This window comes from Lissotriton vulgaris, chromosome 8 (assembly GCF_964263255.1).
Source record: "Lissotriton vulgaris chromosome 8, aLisVul1.2, whole genome shotgun sequence".
In the NCBI taxonomy this organism is placed as follows: domain Eukaryota; kingdom Metazoa; phylum Chordata; class Amphibia; order Caudata; family Salamandridae; genus Lissotriton; species Lissotriton vulgaris.
Window position 1 is genome coordinate 499,350,529 of NC_141696.1, and position 20,881 is coordinate 499,371,409.

Consider the following 20,881-nt stretch of genomic DNA (forward strand, 5'->3'; position numbering starts at 1 on the left):
ATGTAGTTAGCATCAGCGGGTACGCTTCTGCCAGGGTCTTGAGCAAAAAAATCCAAGTCGCGTTGGCCATCCCTGGACACGTGTTTCGAGGTTGTTGCCTCTCGTCAGCAGGGAGTAGGTATAGATGTAGGGGTGCTGCATAGGCTGCCAGAAAATATCCTCAGGTTCGGTACCACTCGTGGCACGCAGGTGCGTAACCCGGCTCGTCAGCCCCACCAGCTCGAGAGAGCTTGAATATAAATGAAAGTCCAATTGGTCGCACACTGCTTGTCCTATCAGCGTGTTGCCCCTAAGCACTGTGGTCCATGTAGTTAGCATCAGCGGGTGCGCTTCTGCCAGGGTCTTGAGCAAAAAAATCCAAGTCGCGTTGGCCATCCCTGGACACGTGTTTCGAGGTTGTTGCCTCTCGTCAGCAGGGAGTAGGTATAGATGTAGGGGTGCTGCATAGGCTGCCAGAAAATATCCTCAGGTTCGGTACCACTCGTGGCACGCAGGTGCGTAACCCGGCTCGTCAGCCCCACCAGCTCGAGAGAGCTTGAATATAAATGAAAGTCCAATTGGTCGCACACTGCTTGTCCTATCAGCGTGTTGCCCCTAAGCACTGTGGTCCATGTAGTTAGCATCAGCGGGTACGCTTCTGCCAGGGTCTTGAGCAAAAAAATCCAAGTCGCGTTGGCCATCCCTGGACACGTGTTTCGAGGTTGTTGCCTCTCGTCAGCAGGGAGTAGGTATAGATGTAGGGGTGCTGCATAGGCTGCCAGAAAATATCCTCAGGTTCGGTACCACTCGTTGCACGCAGGTGCGTAACCCGGCTCGTCAGCCCCACCAGCTCGAGAGAGCTTGAATATAAATGAAAGTCCAATTGGTCGCACACTGCTTGTCCTATCAGCGTGTTGCCCCTAAGCACTGTGGTCCATGTAGTTAGCATCAGCGGGTACGCTTCTGCCAGGGTCTTGAGCAAAAAAATCCAAGTCGCGTTGGCCATCCCTGGACACGTGTTTCGAGGTTGTTGCCTCTCGTCAGCAGGGAGTAGGTATAGATGTAGGGGTGCTGCATAGGCTGCCAGAAAATATCCTCAGGTTCGGTACCACTCGTGGCACGCAGGTGCGTAACCCGGCTCGTCAGCCCCACCAGCTCGAGAGAGCTTGAATATAAATGAAAGTCCAATTGGTCGCACACTGCTTGTCCTATCAGCGTGTTGCCCCTAAGCACTGTGGTCCATGTAGTTAGCATCAGCGGGTACGCTTCTGCCAGGGTCTTGAGCAAAAAAATCCAAGTCGCGTTGGCCATCCCTGGACACGTGTTTCGAGGTTGTTGCCTCTCGTCAGCAGGGAGTAGGTATAGATGTAGGGGTGCTGCATAGGCTGCCAGAAAATATCCTCAGGTTCGGTACCACTCGTGGCACGCAGGTGCGTAACCCGGCTCGTCAGCCCCACCAGCTCGAGAGAGCTTGAATATAAATGAAAGTCCAATTGGTCGCACACTGCTTGTCCTATCAGCGTGTTGCCCCTAAGCACTGTGGTCCATGTAGTTAGCATCAGCGGGTACGCTTCTGCCAGGGTCTTGAGCAAAAAAATCCAAGTCGCGTTGGCCATCCCTGGACACGTGTTTCGAGGTTGTTGCCTCTCGTCAGCAGGGAGTAGGTATAGATGTAGGGGTGCTGCATAGGCTGCTTGAAAATATCCTCAGGTTCGGTACCACTCGTGGCATGCAGGTGCGTAACCCTGCTCGTCAGCCCCACCAGCTCGAGAGAGCTTGAATATAAATGAAAGTCCAATTGGTCGCACACTGCTTGTCCTATCAGCGTGTTGCCCCTAAGCACTGTGGTCCATGTAGTTAGCATCAGCGGGTACGCTTCTGCCAGGGTCTTGAGCAAAAAAATCCAAGTCGCGTTGGCCATCCCTGGACACGTGTTTCGAGGTTGTTGCCTCTCGTCAGCAGGGAGTAGGTATAGATGTAGGGGTGCTGCATAGGCTGCCAGAAAATATCCTCAGGTTCGGTACCACTCGTGGCACGCAGGTGCGTAACCCGGCTCGTCAGCCCCACCAGCTCGAGAGAGCTTGAATATAAATGAAAGTCCAATTGGTCGCACACTGCTTGTCCTATCAGCGTGTTGCCCCTAAGCACTGTGGTCCATGTAGTTAGCATCAGCGGGTACGCTTCTGCCAGGGTCTTGAGCAAAAAAATCCAAGTTGCGTTGGCCATCCCTGGACACGTGTTTCGAGGTTGTTGCCTCTCGTCAGCAGGGAGTAGGTATAGATGTAGGGGTGCTGCATATGCTGCCAGAAAATATCCTCAGGTTCGGTACCACTCGTGGCACGCAGGTGCGTAACCCGGCTCGTCAGCCCCACCAGCTCGAGAGAGCTTGAATATAAATGAAAGTCCAATTGGTCGCACACTGCTTGTCCTATCAGCGTGTTGCCCCTAAGCACTGTGGTCCATGTAGTTAGCATCAGCGGGTACGCTTCTGCCAGGGTCTTGAGCAAAAAAATCCAAGTCGCGTTGGCCATCCCTGGACACGTGTTTCGAGGTTGTTGCCTCTCGTCAGCAGGGAGTAGGTATAGATGTAGGGGTGCTGCATAGGCTGCCAGAAAATATCCTCAGGTTCGGTACCACTCGGGGAACGCAGGTGCGTAACCCGGCTCGTCAGCCCCACCAGCTCGAGAGAGCTTGAATATAAATGAAAGTCCAATTGGTCGCACACTGCTTGTCCTATCAGCGTGTTGCCCCTAAGCACTGTGGTCCATGTAGTTAGCATCAGCGGGTACGCATCTGCCAGGGTCTTGAGCAAAAAAATCCAAGTCGCGTTGGCCATCCCTGGACACGTGTTTCGAGGTTGTTGCCTCTCGTCAGCAGGGAATAGGTATAGATGTAGGGGTGCTGAATAGGCTGCCAGAAAATATCCTCAGGTTCGGTACCACTCGTGGCACGCAGGTGCGTAACCCGGCTCGTCAGCCCCACCAGCTCGAGAGAGCTTGAATATAAATGAAAGTCCAATTGGTCGCACACTGCTTGTCCTATCAGCGTGTTGCCCCTAAGCACTGTGGTCCATGTAGTTAGCATCAGCGGGTACGCTTCTGCCAGGGTCTTGAGCAAAGAAATCCAAGTCGCGTTGGCCATCCCTGGACACGTGTTTCGAGGTTGTTGCCAGGGATCCAGGGATGGCCAACGCGACTTTGATTTTTTGCTCAAGACCCTGGCAGAGGCGTACCCGCTGATGCTGACTACATGGACCACGGTGCTTTGGGGCAACACGCTGATAGGACAAGCAGTGTGCGACCAATTGGATTTTTACTTATATTCAAGCTCCTTGGAGCTGGTGGGGCTGACGAGCCGGGTTACGCACCTGCGTGCCACGAGTGGTACCGGACCCGAGGATATTTTTTGGCAGCCTATGCAGCACCCCTTTATACATTCCTACTCCCTGCTGACGAGAGGCAACAACCTCGAAACACGTGTCCAGGGATGGCCAACGCGACTTTGATTTTTTGCTCAAGACCCTGGCAGAGGCGTACCCGCTGATGCTGACTACATGGACCACGGTGCTTTGGGGCAACACGCTGATAGGACAAGCAGTGTGCGACCAATTGGATTTTTACTTATATTCAAGTTCCTTGGAGCTGGTGGGGCTGACGAGCCGGGTTACGCACCTGCGTGCCACGAGTGGTACCGGACCCGAGGATATTTTTTGGCAGCCTATGCAGCACCCCTTTATACATTCCTACTCCCTGCTGACGAGAGGCAACAACCTCGAAACACGTGTCCAGGGATGGCCAACGCGACTTTAATTTTTTGCTCAAGACCCTGGCAGAGGCGTACCCGCTGATGCTGACTAAATGGACCACGGTGCTTTGGGGCAACACGCTGATAGGACAAGCAGTGTGCGACCAATTGGATTTTTACTTATATTCAAGCTCCTTGGAGCTGGTGGGGCTGACGAGCCGGGTTACGCACCTGCGTGCCACGAGTGGTACCGGACCCGAGGATATTTATTGGCAGCCTATGCAGCACCCCTTTATACATTCCTACTCCCTACTGACGAGAGGCAACAACCTCGAAACACGTGTCCAGGGATGGCCAACGCGACTTTGATTTTTTGCTCAAGACCCTGGCAGAGGCGTACCCGCTGATGCTGACTACATGGACCACGGTGCTTTGGGGCAACACGCTGATAGGACAAGCAGTGTGCGACCAATTGGATTTTTACTTATATTCAAGCTCCTTGGAGCTGGTGGGGCTGACGAGCCGGGTTACGCACCTGCGTGCCACGAGTGGTACCGGACCCGAGGATATTTTTTGGCAGCCTATGCAGCACCCCTACATCTATACCTACTCCCTGCTGACGAGAGGCAACAACCTCGAAACACGTGTCCAGGGATGGCCAACGCGACTTTGATTTTTTGCTCAAGACCCTGGCAGAGGCGTACCCGCTGATGCTGACTACATGGACCACAGTGCTTTGGGGCAACACGCTGATAGGACAAGCAGTGTGCGACCAATTGGATTTTTATAATCTAGAAGTTATCTGTAATGATCTAACAGATAAAATAAAAAAGGCAGTTGACCTCGTGGCACCAGCACGAAGGATAAATATTGTAGACAAAGGTTCTGGGGCCCCTTGGTATAACGAATCCCTTAGGGAAAAAAAGAGGGCTTTACGTAAATTTGAGAGAGCATGGCGGAGGGACTATAATCTGGATGCACGCAGCCTCTATGTACAGGAGCTTGCTCTCTACAAACAGACTATTCTGTCCAGGAAAGCTGAGTTCAATGAGGATAGGATTGCTAAAGCTAGGGACCCACAAAAAGACATTTTTAAGGTCCTCACGGAACTCAGAAAAAATAAGGAGCAGAGTCCTGAGTTTACGCAGGATGATTGTCAAAAATTCCAGGACTTCTTTTCCAATAAGATCAAAGATCTCCTATCAGAAATCGCCCTTACTCCTATTATTGGCTGCCCTCTACAGGTTACCCCTGCCACGCTGCCGGTGAATAACCCCTTGGTCACTCTGCCCTTGATTACGAAGGACAGGTTGACAAATCTCGTGGGGCGGGTTAAATCGGGTTCCCAGGTGGACCCCTGTCCCCCGGGGGGTTTCAAGTTAGCTATGCCAGGTATTGAGGAAGATGTTTTGACTCTTCTTAACAAATCGTTACAAACAGGGCAAGTTCCATCATTTTTCAAGGAGGCACGGCTGATCCCCCTGCTGAAGAAAACTGGGGCGGACGTCAAGAATGTAAAGAACTTTAGGCCTATCTCCCAACTACCATTCTTGGCCAAAGTTCTAGAGCAGCATGTCCTTACCTATCTCTCCAACTATTTGGAGGACAATGCCTTACTTGAACAGAACCAGGCAGGGTTTCGTGCGCATCACAGCACGGAGCTAGTGATGCTGTCCGTCTTGGATGAGTTAAGGTGTAGAGCAGACAAGAAAATTCCCGGTGCCCTGGTGCTATTAGACCTCTCTGCGGCATTTGACACAGTTTGTCATAGTCAATTGTTGTCGCGGCTGAGGGATCTAGGCATCCAGGGCACAGCACATGTCTGGCTCTCCTCCTTTCTTCAAGGGAGAACTCAGAGAGTTCAGCTGGCAGACTTTGTCTCAACCACAGCGCCAATTACTTGTGGTGTGCCGCAGGGCTCTGCCCTCTCCCCTCTTTTATTTAATGTATATCTACAGCCCTTGATTTCGGCTCTCAACCAGATGGATTTCCAAATCTACAACTACGCCGACGATACCCAGATTGTCATCCAAATGGAGGATTGTCCGGGCGCACATGCAAGACTACAAAATATCCTAAAATATACAGCTAACTGGATGTCGGTAAATTCCGTGAAAATTAACCCAGACAAGACCGAGGTGTTGCCAATTACCACCATAGGCAATCCCTGGAATGATCTGTTCTGGCCAATAGAACTAGGGGCGCCCCAGAGCCTGCAGCTGTAGTAAAAAGCCTGGGCATACACTTGGATGAAAATTTGACAATGCAGAAGCAAGTCTCGGTGGTGGTGGGCACTAGTGTGGGTCTTCTTCGACAACTAAGGAAAATCTCTTCGCTCTTGTCCTTTTCTACCCTGAGGCGCGCGGTATCTGCCATGATCTTAGCCAGGATGGACTATGGCAACTCGCTATATGCAGGGCTCCCTCAAAAACATCTGAATAGACTGCAAATCGTCATGAATGACGCTGCAAGATTTATTTTTAAAAAACCAAGGAGAGCGCATGCCTCCCCTCTTCTGCGCGAACTCCATTGGCTGCCAGTCAAACAGAGGATAATGTTCAAAGGGCTTTGCATTACGCATAAAGCCCTATATGGAAAGATGCCAAGCTACATGAAAGCCCGCTTGGCCCCATACAGGCCTGGTAGGGTGTTGCGTTCCTCGGAAGCCACCCTTTTAACCCAACCGCGTTTCAGTTTGTCCACCCTGGGTGGTCATGCTTTTTCTAATATCTTTCCAGCTGTCTGGAATAGCCTATCAATCGAACTGCACAAAGAATCCAACTTGTTGCCTTTTCGCAAAAAATTAAAAACAGTGCTTTTCCAGCAAGCATGGGGTGTGTTGTAATCTGATGATTGGCTGTATGAATTCTGGTGTGTACCCGACAAAGCGCTTAGAGACCCCGGGGTGATAATGCGCTATACAAGTCGAAATAAATAAATAAATAAATAAATAAATAAATAAATAAATAAATAAATAAATAATTGATCTGATTGAAGTTGGGGTTGTGGAAGAAGTCCCTTACAATATTGGCAATAGTCCTATCCTTCCTATTCTGAAGAAAGACACTGATACTAAAATCTACAGGTTTATCATTCATTTACGAGAAGTTAACAAGATTGTAGTGCCACAATACCCGGTAGTCTCTGACATCACGACACTCCTTACCATGGTTCCTACGACAGCAACTACCTTTACAGTGATTGATTTAAAGAACACTTTCTTCTCAATCCCTATTCATCCTGACAGCCGATATTTGTTCGGCCTCTCTTTGAATAACCAATCCTTTAGATTCTGTTGAGTTCCCCAAGGGTATACTGAGAGTCCTAGTATTTACAGCCAAGCATTGTAAAGACAACTCGATTCTTTTCCTGTGCTGACTGGGGTGGCTCTCATACAATACGTCGATGACATCTTGTTGGCAGCTGATCTGCCTAAACAGTGTGAAGAAGGAACACTGTCATTGCTTTCATTTCTTGCATCACACCATCACAAAGTTTCATGGAAGAAATTGCAGTATTATAGACAGAAGGTTACCTATTTAGGTCACCTTCTGTCTAAGGAGGGACCTGCACTTACACCAGATCACATTCAAGCTATCTTAGGCACACCAGTGCCTCGTACTCATAAAGATGTCAGTGCATTCATTGGTCCTACTTCTTTTTGTAGGCAATGAATTTTAGGCTTCTCACACATTGTTAAACCTTTGTTGGCTCTTCTGACTAAAGACACTCCAATGCCCCTTCCATGGACGAATGAATGTCAGAATGTTTTCCACCAGTTGCATCAAGCTTTTTGTTCTGTACTAGTATTGGGCACTCCAGATTACACTAAGATTTTTACACTATATGTACACAAGAGAGATGGGTTTGCACTTTCAGTTTTAGTACAGACATACAGTGACAAGCAACGTCCTTGTTCATATTTTTCAGCTGTTCTGGATCCAGTTGCTCGTGCATTGCCTGGATGTTTCCGTTCTGTCGCAGTGGCAGCTGTGTCAATACATCAGAGTGAAGGGATAGTCTTGTCACATAGGCTGCTGGTGTTAGTACCTCATGCAGTTGACGCTCTTTTGAACCAAACTAAAACGCAGAATTGAACTAGTGCTAGGCTAACAGGATACGAATTGACACTCTTGACCTCTCATATCACCTTGAAAAGATGTTCAACCCTGAATCCAGCTACATTGTTGCCATACCCAGCGACTCAGTCCCAGTCACAAGAGCCTCATGATTGTATATTCCTTACTGAGGAACAAACAAAGGGTCGTGTCGATTTGCAAGATATGCCCTTTTCAAATGTTGATGGGGAACTATGGGTTGATGGGTCCTGTTTGAAATTACCGGATGGCACAACATCAGCTGCATGTGCAATTACAACACTTCAGATGGTAGTTGAGACAGCTCGTATTCCACAGAAGTCAGCTCAGGCAGCAGAACTAATAGCTTTGACACAAGCGTGTGAACTTAGTACAGACTTGTCTGTGAACATTTATTCTGACAGCCGCTATGCTTTCAGAGTGGTTCATGATTTTGGGTTACTCTGGAAGGAAAGAGGCTTTCTTACATCCCATGGGATGCAGATAATGCATGGAGAATTGGTACATAATCTTCTGACTGCCTTGACATACACGAAGAAAATAGCAATTGTTAAATGTAGCGCACACAAGAAAGTGACCGATAAAATAGGACAAGGCAATGCCTTCGCAGATCACACAGCCCGTGAAACTGCAATGCAGCGAAGCACCACATCCATGTACGTAGTGAAGTCACAGGCTGAACGTTGGCATGATGTTAGGCAGGAAGTGTTAAACATGCAGAGATCTGCTTCTGCAGAAGAACTCAAGCAATGGTCTAAAGAGGGAACATTGGATGATGATGGCTTTTGGCGAAATAAAGACATGACCAAATGGAAACTGCCCACAGCCTATATACAACCTATGATTTATATGGCACATGGCCCGGCACATGTTGGAGCCTCCTCGATAACGAAATTGCTTGAGCAAGTTTGGGAGCATCCAGAAATTGCCGGAACAGCTAAAAAGATAGTGCAGTCCTGCTTGATTTGTCTTCAGTACAATCCTGGAAAAGGGACACAAACTCCTACAGGAGGTTTGCTACACCAACTGCTCCCTTTGAAGTTTTGCAAATGGATTACATCCAGCTTGAACGCTGTAATAATCTGAAATATGTCCTAGTAGTGGTATGTGCCTTCAGTGGATAGAGGCGTACCCTACGGAAGATAATACAGCTCTTACTACAGCAAAGGGGCTTCTAAAAGAATTCTTCCCCAGATTTGGTGTTTGCAAACTTTTGTGGAGTGATAACGGACCCCATTTTATTGGGCAAGTTGTTGAGTATGCCCTGAAAGGATTAGGGATTGAGCAGACGTTTCATGCTGCCTTCCACCCACAATCAGCTGGGCTAGTGGAGAGATGCAATGCTACTCTCAAGCTGGAGCTAGCTAAAATACAGGCTTCTACATCCTTGCATTTTTGTCCATTAGATCAGCGCCCCATTCACGATCTGTTCTTACACCATATGAGGTGGTATTTGGAAGCCCTATGAATATTTGGGGAATTCCTAAGCCATGCCCCATACATGATGTACCATGTGTCTTGATGAGTGACTACCTAGCACAGTTGACTGACAGTTTGATTTCTATTCATCAACAGGTTTGAGAAGCTCTTGCTGATAGGTCTGAGGGTGGGAGCCATGGACTATTGCCCAAAAACCATGTGATGGTCCGATCCTTCCAGAGGTCAAGCAGTTTGGAGCCTAGGTGGCACGGCCCAGAGAAAGTCCTCCTGGCGACGAGAACTGCAGTCTAAGTGACGAACAAGAGGAACTGGGTGCATTCTACCCATTGTAAGAAAGTGCTGTGTACCCTGGTGGAACCGGCTGCCCTGATCGACCATCGAGACATCCTGTATATTGAGAAAGGCCAAGCCAAATCACCTGAAGAACCGGAGGAAGTCTTCCCGGACCATACGACCCCTGGTGTATCCCGATATCAACTGCGGCCCCGGAAAGAAACTTCATTATTGAAAAAGACTGGTTGAGCAACCGTCCTGGGTTAGTGAAAACCTGAGCTGATTGGGGGGGGGGGGGGGATCTTTTTGTGTAGTGACAACCGTCTTAACCCTCAGTGAAGAAACCAACGGCTGCCTAGGACTTTAGAGCTCCAACGGTTTTGTTACTTCAACAACAAGATGAATATGCCCGTGGAGGAAAAATCAACTGCTGCAAGGATCTGTGATAAAAAGATATTGTGCATTGTTGAATTTATTGTCACTGTGGTCACCTTGGCAGTGATAACTTTGGTTGTAGAGGAAGTGGCTCCTGTTCACCAAATACTGACTGCCACTACTCCAGCACCCATTGAACATCACTCTTTTACTCTCCCTTATCATGAGCAGAAGCATAGACATACTTACCTGAACAACACGTTCATCCAGATGTTGCACCACACGCATAATGCTACGAACATTACTGACTGTTGGGTGTGTGGAATGATGCGAGCTCATCAGAAAAAGGGAGGAACACCTTTCATTCCTCTTACCTTTTCCTATAATGGCTCTCGTCAAGCCTGGTTTGTACTTCTATGGGCTTCTCAAGTGGCTAGTATTACTGATATGGCTGTAGGGAGAATAAACTACTATCTTAATAAGTATCATGAAGAATAAGGTGATCCACAAGCTAAAGGGGCTAAGTGGGAGATGGGGGAGTACCGACGAGAAAATGCTTCTACACATTATGTTTACCCAAATACACGAACTGCAAAGGGTAATGGACCATTTATTATTGCTCTAACTAGAGCTGGAGCAGATTTGTGTGTTAGTAGTAATGGGAAAATTCCATTTGGAAGAAGCGAATGTACTCCGGTTTTGACTAGTGAGGGCACCAATAACAGCAGCTTTACGTCTTCACATAATACTTACTTCATCTGTGGGAATAAGGGATACTGCCATCTACCTGTTGGATGGTCTGGAGTCTTTTACGTGTCCTTTTTGCTACCTCCTGTATTTCTGGCACCTGCATCATTTCACAAGGATTATCGATTGTTTAATGACATTTCTAAGAACAGAGACAAAAGAACAATAAGTAATGATGAGGTGGATCAAAGTGACACCGCACTAGAGCAATACGTTGATTTTAATTTGGGATTGTTCCTCTTTGTTGGTGCTGCCTTGAACAGTAGGAAAATAAGACGATTGACTTGTTTCGTAGAAGCTGTGACCAACCAGGCAGCTATGGCACTTGGTAACATCACAGCGAAACTACAAATTGAGAGGATTGTGGCGCTTAAAAATCATTTGTTTCTAAATGTGGTTTTGGCTGATCGAGGTGGTGCATGTCGCATCATCGGAAGTAGCTGCTGTGTATACATTCCAGATCATGCCCCTTCAGTTTTTGATGCGATCTCCAAACTTCAAAAAATTGCTGCTGAGATCCATCCTGATACTGGCACATTGACTTTCGCCAGCTGGTTTTGGACATTGCTCGCTACCTGAGGCTGGAAATTATTGACAATCCTGTGTATATTACTTGCAATTCTACTGACATGCGGTCTATGTATACAATGTGGTCCAATGCTTTGCTGCATCTGTATCACTGCTTGTACATCTGCCAGACATGTTGTTAAACAAATGAATGCTCAACGTATACTAGACAAAGAAGTTGGTAGACTGATGAAAATAGACATACATGCTGTATACTTAGACTCCCTTAGATTGTAAATGTCTTCAGCTAATGCTAAAAGGGTCATCTGTGGAAATATGGAAGATCAATGTTAGCATTTAGCTGAAGCCACCTTGTTTCCAGCAGACATTTTGTCTGCCAAGTGCTCGTCATGTGCTCTTTCCTTCTTCTCTGTTGCGTGCCCTTGTGCTTTGCTCAAAGAACTGGCTTTACTTAGCCTCTGCTACTCTGCACATGTGCAGAAGATTTTATAGCTGCCCATGCACCTGTTTAGGTTTGTTGCTGTCAGGATATTTCTACTAAAGTCAGCAACTGTTGTCTCCTCCTTCTTTGTTGACTGTGCATTTCTGTATGACCATTTATGTATGTAACTCTCCTATGCATGCTTGTACCGCCTTCTTTTGAGCTCCTGTGTGGGTATAATTGACCCATGGTTATTCTACTCCTTTTGCTATTTCATACACTACCGAAGGGTATTGTGTGAATGTAGTTCAACCTCATGAGATTAATAAAATATCTCTTTGCTATTTCAGTTTCCGTGCCAACTCCTATTTACAGGTCTGAGGACTTGTGTGCAGAGAAGGGCAAACCCCTAGCATTGGTAGGCCTTGCTGAGGTCCGCCTCTACACACTCCAAACTCACTGTGATTGACACTCTCAAACCATTTAAATTTTGACAACGGCAGACAAGTAGAATTTTGGCTGTGGTAGTCATGCTAAGGTCTTCTTGCTCATTTAAGAGCGCATCCTAGTAGCACCCACGCTTTGAGACAGCACTATGATCCCATGGTAAGAAGGATTTGATATTTCCTCTTTTATAATACTTTTATCCAAGGGAGTTCCTAGTTTTATGATTTGATTACTGTTTGTATGACCATTTATAGCAAAGCTTTTACTATGCACAAAATGCATATTTTTCCTGGCTTTATGAAAATTGTATTCATTTTATAAAAAAATTCATAAGTTATTCAGCATGAACTAAGAATTTCTAGCTCTTAGCATATTGTGTTCATGTACAGGTTGAAATTATATGTGTATATGTTCTGTCGGAACTGTCAATTGTTTACATTGTGCTTTTAAGGTCTTTGACTGAAATACATTATTTTGAGGTGAAGGGTAAGTTATTGGTTGTTCGAATCGATGTACGGGTAAGTGAGTGTGTGAGAGATGCTGCTCTGCACAATAATTGCCTGTGTAACTGGCTGTAAAGGATATGCGAATGGAACTATACATGGTAAACTGGATTAGTGAATGGATGTGTGAGTAGCTGTATAGGTAAGTGTGTAGCTCTCTGAATAGCTGTATGGGTGAGGGAGTGCTATTGTACCTGGATGTGTGAGTGACTGGTTATGGAGTGGCTCTATTAGTGAGTGAGTGGCTCTGTGAGTGGCTCTATCGGTGGGTGAATGCTAGTGTGAGTGGTTGTATGGGTGAGTGAGTGGGTGTGTGAGTGGCTATATGGGTAAGTGAGTAGGTATGTAAGTGGTTGTATGGGTGGGGGATTTGACTGTTTTAGTCACTGTGTGAGTGAGTGAGTGAGGGGGTTTCTGTGAGTCATTGTATAGCTCTGTGAATGGATATGTGAGTGGTTGTGTGGGTGTGTGAGTGGATGCATGAGAGGTTGAATGGGGAGTGAGTGGGTGGGGTGTCTGAGTGGTTTTACAGATGAAGTCATCAGTGATGTCATTTGAGATGTCATCAGTGATGCCAATATTGATTTTACTGACCATGCCATGAGTGGTGTAATATGTGATGTCATAAGCAGTGCATTGTGGAGGGTCAAGTTATAGTTAGCTCAGGTAACTGTTGAATTTCAATGGTTTTGTATGAGTGAAATCTGAGCTGAACTATATTGTCCATGTAACCCAGTGGTCTTCAAACTTGTTGATGCTGAGACCCCCTTGTCAAACTTTTTTAGGTGTAGGGCAGCGCTGCAAGGCTTCTTCCTGCGCTCCTCTATGCCAATGTGGGAGGGCAGAAGTGCACTGTATTTATGAAATTCCTGTCCTTTTGCCTTGTGTTCGCACACAAATTGCAGTCCAGCACCAACATAGGGAGGATTGTTTTTGTGCAGGAAGGGGCACCTTCATTCACAAGAACAATCCAGAGAGGCATTGTCCTCTTTCTATATGTGTTGCAGAATGCAGCACACATGGAAAGAGGAAAAACAAGGAGAAATAAAAACATTTCTCCTTGTTAAGCCTCCACTGGGGAGGTGTCCGTTTTTGGAGCTGCCCCAGGTTTACCTGATCTTATAAATATGGGGCAGCTTCAAAATCCATGGGTGTTGCATGGGAACCCCACGCAAAGCCCGTGGAACACCTCCTTGACGCAGAGTGAGGCAACACAGTGACTTGCGATACTATGTCTTACTCCATATCTGTGAGGTCATGCAAAGACATGCAGGGTGTCTTTGCAACACGTCATAGGTATGGTTGAGATGCTTGCGCCACTGGAGCATCAGAAAAAGTGATGCTCTGGTGATGCAAGCCTCTCATAAATAAGCCCCCAAATATTCTGTACGTTTTTTAGGCCTTTCACCATCATGTATCTACATATAAAATAATGGGCATCGTAAATGAAAAATTAATTTAAAAAGTTGTTACTCAGTGGGAAATGCATTGTAGTACATTATGAAATCTCTATCAGTTAATGCACTACAGGGTTCTGTATGTAACCAGAGAACCACAGAATTAAATCTTGATTGGTGAAGTAGAGAATAGTGATGTGTGTTTTGTGCTACGAGGTCACAGCCTGTGACAGAAAGCCCTGTGAATATGTAAGTCTTTATTTTATGCTTGCGTTACACGCAGTGTAAGATAGAATGCTGCAAAATGTGCAAATAGTTTTTACGATCAAATGGTGCCTCCAAAATGTAGATTTTAGTAATACCAGAGCGTGTCTAATACAATTAGTTTTTCACGTAGCTGTCCCTTCAATACCTCTTTAGCGGTACTATGGGCTGTGTAAATGCAGTTAAAGTTAAAATCAAGCACTTCACAACCTAGTTGTACACTTTTTGCACTTCCACTCAAAATACCAAATCTTTGCCATCATAATGCTTGGAGTGATTTGCATTTCATTCAGGCAAGCAGCTGATAAGGATATAAATTAGCCCTCCAAGGGGCAAAAGAAAAGCAAAAGTTTTGGATTGCAAGGATAAGTGGGGCTGGGGAATGTGCAACCCCCTTCCCAGGACTGCACAGCCCACCTGGGGGTCGCGCCCCACAGATTGAAGACCTCTGCTGTAATTTTTGTTTTTGCAGTGAATTTTTAGGTTTAAAAAAAATTCATTTTCCTTAGTATGATTTTTTCATTGAATGTCTATATTGTTTAACATTTCAATTCTTCACTCAGTAAGTTTGTTTTGTAGTATCTTCCAATAATAGTTGCCATTAAGTTTGAAAAATGCTTTTATGCCATGGCGGGGTCCCAGCAGGAACTTGGAGGTTCAGGATTTTTGCCCTGCCCCCTTTTCTTTTTTCCCATTTTATATGTGGGACTATAGGCATATATTACATACTGGTAGTCACCAGTAGGTAGTTATAATCAGGACCATGTTACCATAGGAAAAGTGTTTTTTTGACCTGCCTATATCATTAGCGCCATAGTGCCCCAGTGATTCTTGTTACACATGGAAAGTTTTGGGGCGATCCATCAAGTAAGAACTGAGAAAAGGCATGGTCAAATAAAGTGTTTCACAGATGTTAATTCCCATAGAGATTTTAGTTTCAACTCCAGCCTGAACAGCTGCATGGAAATGCACCACATTTGTCAGAAAGGTAGCTCATAGTCCAGAAAGAATCCATTTTGTTATTTGTTGTAAATCTGTTTAGTAGTTTGGGAGATATAAAAATAAAACTAAATAAATTGCATATATAGGGATTGCTGGACCTGGCCCTTTTTGGCAGGTTCACCCCGAAACGTTTTGCTTTTTCCTAGCCTGTTTCTGTGACCTGGTGTTGGTGATTTTAGGCCTCTGCGCACTTTTTCACTGTGGTACAGTGTAAAGTGCGTGAGCTCTCTGTGTGTGTGGTGAGAGTGACCTGCCCTCCCATAGGAATGAATGGGGAATATGTATGCCCATGGTAGTTCCTGATGTGTGGGGAGTGCAGGGTCGAGTTTGGTATGTGCAAACTCGTGAGATTTAATGCTGCGCAATGATATGTGCGGCATGATTGTGTCTAGTGTAGAAGTGCCACTTCTAGAAGTTGGCATATTTGTGTAATTTGTGCCTGGCGTGTGATTGGCAGGAGCCTGGCTCCAGGAGGGTGCCTGGGCCTGCTTGTGGATTGACTGTCTGGTTTGATGGTGACAGGGGCTGGGGAGCCCCCAGGAGGTTGTCTGAGTCAGCCCTTGGTTGAATGACTGCATCTGCAACTATAGTGGTGGGAGGAGATAGCACCTGGTAGTGAATAGGGCTGGGTTTTCCTCACACAATGCTGGCTCCACCCCCTGTGGTGCATCTGATGTCCCTAGCCTGGCCTGTGAAAGGAGTTCCCTATAACCAGTTGTAGCTGATTCTTACATTGCCTGCACCCTGCTAGACAAAGGATTTTACAGTATAAAAAGGTGCTGTGTCCCCTTACAAATTATTCTTGTTTCTGACTTGAACCCTGCCAGGGGCGTGCTGCTGCTTGGGCTCAGGGGAAGGCTTGCCTCCCTGGGCCCTGCCCAGCCCCTGGATACCTGATGGACTTTTCTTTCCTGGGAGCTGCTGTGCTCCACCTTATGTCCTGGACTGTTGAGGTCCTGGACTCCTGAAGGACTTTGTTGCTTTATTTTTGCCTCTAGCGCTTTGGAGCGCTTTATTTCTCCCCCAGCGCCCTATTTTGGCCAGGAAGCGCTTTTGATTTGATTTCCTAAAGAAGGGAGAGGAGTGTGGGCTGTGCAGCGCGATGATGCAGGTCCCTGACAAAGGATTCCCCCGAGATTGCATTGGGGGTCATTGCGCGAGCCCACCTCGCTTATTTTTAACCACTTGGATGCTATGCTTCTGGTGGAACTTCAATGTAATTTCCATTGAAATCAATGGAAACTCCATGACGAGTTACCCTTGTCATTAGCGGCGAAGAGGTTAAATTGAGAAATCGCTGTCCTCAGCCAGGAGCCGCGGACGGAGAACCGGAGCGCCGCGCTGTCATTGGTGGGCTGCGGGAGGCTCGTCCTCTGAGCCGCAAGATGATTGGGCCAACTTTGGGGGCTGGTCCCGGGGAGCCGCGCTCTGATTGGCGGGTCCCCGGGAAGAAGCTGCCACGTCACGAGGGGCTCGACTTGGGAGCCCCGCTCCGATTGGCCCGGAGCTACCCTGTGACGAGGGGGCCAGGGTAAAGCGGAGATGGCTTCGGTAGCAGGACTCCCATGTGAGGAGAGAGCCCTGCCGGTGGAGTGAGGCCCCAGGACCCAGGAGAGGGCCCGGGGGGAGAGTGAGCACAGCAACGTACCCGCGAGGCTCCTGTGAGGAGAAAGGAGCCCCGCCTGCTGGCCCTGCAGAGGAGCCCCGCCGAAGAACAGCCCGGTGAGTAGAAAGGGCTGGGGGGGGTCCGGTAGGCTGCTGTTGGTGCCGGTTGGAGGCACCGTGTCAGAGCGGCCCCGTGTGTCAGTGGGCCGCTCCAACGTGGATAGATTGAAGAAGACCCCGTGGGGGTCCCAAGACCTCGAGAGCACCCTCAGAGTGCAGGGAGCTCCAGAGTTCGAGGGGGTCAGAGTGCCCCCGTGGGCCAGGTGTTTTCCGAGCCCAGATGGCTCCAACGACGGGGCCATATTTGTTTTAGGAGCCTGAAAGGCTCAAGGGCATATTTTGTTTCAGAGCCCCTGAGGCTCCAGCGTGATTTAGAGGGCCATTGTCCTTTCCTAGAAGGCCCTGGGGACACATAGTTTCAGAACCTGTGGGGCTCCAACAGATGGCGCAGATTTGCTCCTAAGGGCCAGTGAGGACCCCGGTCGCAGTTTGCTATTTCCCAGCTGCTCAGCAATTAGTGGGCAGCTGCACCGTTTAGGCGCTTGGGATTGTCCTCAGCTGCCCAGCAAATAGTGGGCAGCTGCAACGTTTAGGTTTTGGCCAGTGGCGCACCCCTGACTGGCTTTGCATGGCAGCGCGCCCTGACATACTGGACACAGGGCTCTTTAGTCCCTTTATTGAATGGCCAGTTGGCCTGGGGGGCTGATAGGTGAATAGGGCGCATGGCCCTAAGGTGATTTTTAGCAATGTGGTTACATGCTGTTTATGATGGTAATTGCCTAATGTGAGTTTTGCGCAATGTGATGTGGTGCTTGGAAATGTAATGCATTTATTATGATTACGCACCTTGATCTTACACCTCTGAATGTTTTTAGGCATCATGTGTTTTTGGCGCTATTGAGTTGTGGTCTGGCACCTCTGAATGTTTTTATGCATCATGTGTCTCCCTTGTTCTTACACCTCTGAATGTGTAGGTTTATGCATCATGTGTTTTCCTTCCCTACGCCTCTGAATGTTTGTGATGCATCATGTGTAATGTGTTCTTGCTTATAGCCCTAATTGTACTGTGATACGTAAGTGGTTGTTCTTTCTGGTACAGGTGGTCCTAGTGAGGCCCTGGTTCCCTGCGTGACATTCTCCTAAGGTGATTAGGGTTGCATAGGTGGTACTTACCTGTTACCAGTGGTTACTGGTTGTGTGCTATATTTGCTAATTTGTGCTACAGTGATTATATATCCTATATTCTATGTTCTAGAAGTGCTATTTCTACTAAGTGCTGATTCTGACAGTGGCCCACGTGGTCCTGTCCTGATGTAAATAATCCTGTGTGAATATTGCCTGTGCCAGTTGGCACAATGTTTATTGTGTGATTACTATCTGATGTGTTTTGACAATACAAAAGTAATTTTTATATAACCTTGTGTGGAGTTCCTTTTGTGGTGTGCCTAGGATGTTGTTGCTGTTGTGTGCATGTGCAAATGCTTTACACATTGCCTCCAGGACAAGCCTGTCTGCTCGTGCCAAGCTACCAAGGGGGTGAGCAGGGGTTATCTTGGCGTGTGACTCCCTTGCCCTGACTAGAATGGTGGTTTCTGCCTGGCTTTGGCGTCAGCCTTAGCCAACCAGAAATAGCCAGTTCTAACATTGGTGGCAGCGGTGGGATTAGGACTTGTGTTTGCGCAGTGCCACAGCGACAGCTGGCTACATTACAAAACTGCATTTTTTTAGATAGTCACATGTTTGGGATTATTGTTCGTGATTTTGTTTTTCCTCAAGAGTGTCACTTTCAAATGGTGTTTCCTGCGCTTTATGTTTAGTCGCTGATGAGAGAAAATGACAGGGCGGGACGCCAGTAGAGGGGGAGGTTCCCATAGATAAGGAATCCCTTGCTGGGTCCAGTGCCCAATCCCTGTTCCTGTCCCTGTGTGGGTAGATGGAAGAGAGGGAGTGTGGAGGAGAAATGGCTAGCTCGGTAGGGTTGTTATCCCCTGAGTGTAGTGTGTGTGTCTGGATTCCCCAGTATGGTAGGATCCAGTAGTGGCAGCTAAAATGTGTCCAGTGCGTGTAGTCCCATTCCCAGTTCCCAGAGTATGGTGCCTGGTGCTCAGTAAGAGGGGTACAGGTTGAGAGTCAGGGTCAGTGAGGAACTGTCTCACCAGTCTGGAGGGGGAGTGTGTGGATGAGTGGTGTGTTGAACTAGAGGAGTTGGTGTGAGATTTTTTTGTAATAAAAGGAGCTTGCATGGGAGGTGTACCTCTGGTGGTGTTCAAGAGGTCCTGCAAAGGCACTGGACAAGAAGGTGGATGTCTGGCGGTGTGCTAGATGTCTTGCAGAGGCATTAGGGAGTGATTCTAAAAGGAGTGGCTTGTGTATCTGATGATCCTGTGTAGGGGAAGAGATTCATGTGTAGCCCAGCTAGGTCCCAGTAGGATGTTAGGGGTGTAGGGGCTCACGTCCTGTCTCAGTGGAGGCGGAGTGAGTGTGGGACGGTGTGTCCCACGTTGGCCCAAAACCCTGTCTCAGGGCCTGGAGGGTTCTCTAAGGGAGCGCCAGGTCAGGGGCCTAGGCTGTACTTACAGGTCATTTGAGGAGGATCTTCCTATGTCTAGAGGACGGGGAGTGTCTGTAACCAGAACTCCGGCGGTCCTGGTGTTGGGTAGTATCACTCCTAGTGGAGGGTGCAGAAGTCCTGGTTCGCTGAACATTTGACCATCTAGAGTGCTTGACCATTTGTGGGGTCTCTGGAGGTCGTTCCCCGAGGAGAGGGGAGGCCAGGTTCAGGTTCAGCCTGACCTGGAGGGAAGGGCATCTGTAATCAGTGTCCTGACCGGTTTTGGCTTCCAGGGGTACCGCTCCAAGGGGGGAGGGTGCAGAACTCTGGAAGGGGGTGCAGAGGGACAGTGTACTTACCTCTGACCCCGGTGAAACCTGAGGGTTTAGACCCTAGGTTGGGAGATTAGGAAACTTCCAGGTCAAGAAGGAATCTCTGCCAAAATAGATCAGCTGAAGAGACTGAGGGGGCTGCCCTTGCTGTGTGATCTGGGGCTCACCTGCAGTTTGTTGTTTCCACCAAGGTAGAGGAAAGGGGACTTTGCTGTGTGCTGTGTCCCCCCACCTGCTTGAAGAGGGACTATGCTGTGTGCTTTGTACCTCCGAAGTGAAATAGTTTCCAGATCCCAGGTGGTAGACCAGTAATGGAGTGAGGTCCTGATCTGGAGGGAGAGATGTGTTCTGGTGGGTGCTTCCCTGGGAGGGTGCGGAACCCCAGAAGTAGAGGTAGGGTGGGGCATTCTTGCCCGTGACCTCTGGTCAGCCTGAGGGTGTGGTCCCTAGGTTGAAGGATCAGTGGTAGTTGTAGCTACACTGAGAGGGAGAGTGGAGAATGGCTATTGTGTGCCAGGGGTTACTGCCCCCACTCCGTGGATTGGTCAGGACCTGTGACATTTGGATGGCCTAGGGCCTGGTCCTGGCTGTGGATGACTAGAGAGTACCAGTGGGGTATCCTAGTTGTGCCAGAGAGATCTTGTTGTGAGAAATACATGTGCGTTCAGAGTGGCAACAAACCGGAGGGTGTCCCTGCCGTGCGGGCCCGTGTCCGTGTTTTGTCGCCCAAAGCGGGGAAGCCCATCAGTGGAGTGATTGGTCTACCCTGCATTTTGGCGGGAAGGGGGTTGTGTTGGACCTGGCCCTTTTTGGCAGGTTCACCCCGAAACTTTTTGCTTTTTCCTAGCCTGTTTCTGTGACCTGGTGTTGGTGATTTTAGGCCTCTGTGCACTTTTTCACTGTGGTACCGTGTAAAGTGCGTGAGCTCTCTGTGTGTGTGGTGAGAGTGACCTGCCCTCCCATAGGAATGAATGGGGAATATGTATGCCCATGGTAGTTCCTGATGTGCAAACTCGTGAGATTGAATGCTGCGCAATGATATATGCGGCATGATTGTGTCTAGTGTAGAAGTGCCACTTCTAGAAGTTGGCATATTTGTGTAATTTGTGCCTGGCG